At 47.1% G+C, this 3,869-nt stretch overlaps 1 protein-coding gene across 2 annotated transcripts in view; it reads right to left on the bottom strand.

The window, feature by feature from the left end:
• Adck5 (aarF domain containing kinase 5) overlaps positions 1 to 3,869 on the bottom strand; it is a 23,769-nt gene that overhangs the window by 6,942 nt on the left and 12,958 nt on the right. The window lies entirely within an intron of this gene.

The following is a 3,869-nucleotide window of genomic DNA, read 5'->3' as shown; positions in this document are numbered from 1 at the left end:
GTTGTGCAGGAATAGAAACCCTGACTAAGACAAGTGTTTGTCCCTGAATGTGTTTATGGGCTGCCTGCTTGCCTGGTGCCTTGGGGGCCACAAGTGGGCATGAGCTTCCCTGGAACTGGGGTTTACAGATGGTTATGGGCAGCCACATGGGTGCTGAGAACCCAATCCAGGTCATCTGCACTGAGCCATCTCTACCGGCCCCATGTTTGTTGTTCCTATTTCTGCCTAACTTAGCCTGAACAATGGCTGTATAGATTTCATTTGTGCATGACTGCTTTTCAGTTGGCCTTGGCTTGCATAATTTTTCTATTTGTTATTTCTCTCTCATGAATTCTGTGAAAATAGATGTCCCTTAATGTAATGATTCTGTTTGTTTGTTTTTCGAGACAGGGTTTCTCTGTATAGCCCTGGCTGTCCTGGAACTCACTTTGTAGACCAGGTTGGCCCCAAACTCAGAAATCCACCTGCCTCTGCCTCCCGAGTGCTGGGATTAAAGGTGTGTGCCACCACCACCCGGCTCAATGTAATGATTCTTAAACAATCAAAAATTAAGGCATGGGGCACACACAGCACAGCACAATCCTAACAGCCCAGGCTCATGCTGTGTGTGCTCATCTTGGAAACAATGCAAAAACTGCTCGATGGTAGTTTCAAACTAATATTTGACTTGCAAAGAAAGTTTGAAGAAATTATTAAGAAAATGAAGCAGAGTCAATATTGGGACTCTGAGAAAGGAAGAAGTTATTGAAGTTATGGAACAAGTTTTACACATTTGTGAGTGTTTCCTGGATTAGTATACAATACGTTAAAACTAAGTCAAAACACTGGGAAGCTTGAGAGTCATTGTGTGCAATGTACAAAAGCAGAAAGCTAGCGGGACTACGGAATTAAAGGTTTACTTGACTCTTTCTGGCCACTGCCTGGCAGGCTTTTTTTGTTTGTTTGTTTCTAATTTTTCATTTGAGCTTCACATGTAGCTGACCCCGGAGTTCTGGGCTCTGAAATTTCATAAATCAAAAGTTAAAGTTTAAATAATAAGTTTTTTTTATACATCTTTTTTTTTTTAGATTTATTTATTTATTCTATGTAAGTCTTCAGACACTCCAGAAGAGGGCGTCAGATCTTGTTACAGATGGTTATGAGCCACCGTGGGGTTGCTGGGATTTGAACTCCTGACCTTCGGAAGAGCAGTCGGGTGCTCTTACCCACGGAGCCATCTCACCAGCCCATGATAAGTTTTTCAATTATTATTATTTTGGCCATAGGCCTGGGAATAGAGGAAGCTTGAATCTTTCGGGAACAATTGTAATTCTTGATTCTTTGTGGGATGTGGTTATTCTTTTGAATTTGATTTGATAATAAATATACAATGTCTTTTTTTTCTACCTGCTTTTCTTTTTTTAATTATTTTATTAGATATTTTCTTCATTTACATTTCAAATGCTATCCCGAATGTTCCCTATACCCTCCCCCCACCCTGCTCCCCTACCCACCCACTCCCACTTCTTGGTCCTGCCGTTCCCCTCTATGGGGCACATAAAGTTTGCAAGACCACGGGGCGTCTCATCCCTCTACCTGCTTTTCAAGTATCAATAAAAGACTGGGCAAGAAAAAGGCAAAGGGAGTGCGGAGTGAAGTGAAGAGAGAATGTGAGATGTGCCTGCAGAGGGTGGAGTGAGGGTGTGTGTGGTGTGTGTGAGTGAGAGAGCACACGGGGTGTGTGTAAGGTGTGTATGAGTGAATGGGGACTGCACAGAGGTGTGGAGGAGGATGGGAGTTCAAGAAAAGCACCCAGTTAAAAAGAAACTGGGTGTAGTGATGTGTGTGCTCCTTTGCTCCCGGCACCTGGGAGACCAGAAGCAGAAGAATCTGTACTTAAGTTCTAGGCCTGCCAGGGCTACAGATTTCTGAGTTCGAAGCCAACCTAGTCTACAAAGTGAGTTCCAGGACAGCCAAGGCTATACAGAGTCTCAAAAAACAAAAAAAAAAAAAAAACAAACAAAAACCATTGTTTCAAAACCAAAAAGGGAAAAGAGCTCAAGGCTCTGTGATGGAGAAAACTGTTGCCCCAGGCAGTCCACAGGGCTCCTCTGCCTCTGCCCCTCTGTCCTTATTAGTCAGGATGCCTCCAGCTTTGTTCATGGTGAGCTGCCCTGAGTTATTCCTCAGCTTACTCCTCCCTGAGGCTCCTCCCACCTGCTGTTCTGTGTTTTGTGGGGCCCTGTACCCAGCTAAAGATGTTCCCTAGGCCTTCCTGGCCTGGTCCCTGGCAAGGCTTCCAAATAAAAAAGAACCTGGAGATCCAGGAAAACCAAAAAGAAAAAAAGAAAAAAAAGAAAAAGAAAAGCACCCAGGAGAAAAGCAGGTGCACAGGAGAACGCAGAGTGTGTGTAGCCTCAACCAGAGACAGACAGACAGACAGACAAGACAGAAACCTCAAGCCTGTCAGCTTGCACCCAAAATAGTTGTCAATGTGTGTTTATTATGTGCCTTCCAGATATCCCTGTCCCCAGTTGAGAGCTCCGATCCTGTGCTGAGGCTGGACTCCAACAGTCAAGAGCTAGGCAGTGGGACACACTAATGGTCTAGCTCAGGGCCATCACCAACATTGTCTGCATCCAAACATTTATTTTGCAATTTCTTGGTTGACTTACACATTTGACACAGGGTCTCCCGGTGTAGCCCTAGCTGCCTTTGGAAGTAGTGTGCACCATCACACCTGACTGTAACTTGGATTTCTAAGACCACAAAGCTTCTACTTGTTGGTTTGTTCGTTTGTTTGAAAAAGACAGGCTCTCACTTGTACCCCGACTGTTCTGTATCTGCCTGCCCCGGCAGCACTTTTGAGTTCTGGGATTAATGGTGTTTACACCCTAGCACCTCTCTGAGACAGTGCTGTGTGCTCCCCAAGCTTTCCTTGAACTCCTGCTCCTCCTCCCTCCGCTTCCCAAGGGCTGGAGCACAGGTGTGGACGACGCTGCCTGGTTTGATCCAGGGCTTTATGTATGTCAGACAAGCACTCATCAATGCGCACATCTCAGCCCAGGGAACTGTCACTTACAAGAACAGGACACGGTTGTTTACCTTTTATCATCCAATGGAGGAACCAAGGCAGGGCTGGGGAAAGGTTTAAGAGCAAGAAAGAGATAACACCTCCATTCTGTGTCAGGAGGACGGAGCAAAGGGGACGGACACCATCCCAGGATGTGCTGTACAGTGCTGGGTGTCACCTCACACCATCCTCCAGAAGGCCTCACAGTGACACGGGCAGCATTTGAACCCAGGCCAACCAGAGCCTGAGCTCCTTCCACTCACCCTGTGCTGAAGGGACTTCAGGGGGAGCCCTGCCAACCTCAGAGTCCCTTTCTGTCCCTTCAGTGTCTGCTCCCATGTCCTAACAAGCCCCAGAGACACCTGGCAGGGCAGGCAGGAGTCAGCTTCAGGTGCCTTTAGAACTGGTACCAGCAGAGGCTTCTCAGGGCACGGGCATGGTTGCTGATGAGGAGAAAAAGCCTGCAGTGGCAGCCAGACAGCAGCGGACTCATCACAAGCCCTGCTGGGATGTGGTTTCTGCACACCGAGGATGCTTAGGTTCTGCCTCTGCCTGGCCATCCCCACACAGCTCCCAAGTGTCTCCTGGCCTCGAAAAGGATTCACTGGCAGATCAGCAAGGCAACTCAATTATGAAATTTACCACATTAGAGGACTTACTACATTAGCATTTCAATCGGCCAATTCATTTGTGGCCCACCACTGTTGGCTTGTGCCAGCTCTATAGGAGTGTGTGTGTGTGTGTCCTGCCCAGGGCACACTGACACTGCCAGCGAATAAAGAACTCAGCTCAGGCAGTGAGCTGGTGGACAGGAGCC

This window comes from Mus pahari, chromosome 17 (assembly GCF_900095145.1).
Source record: "Mus pahari chromosome 17, PAHARI_EIJ_v1.1, whole genome shotgun sequence".
Classification (NCBI taxonomy): Eukaryota; Metazoa; Chordata; class Mammalia; order Rodentia; family Muridae; genus Mus; species Mus pahari.
Note: the sequence above shows the minus strand (reverse complement) of the source record. Positions and strands in the feature narration are given on the sequence as shown.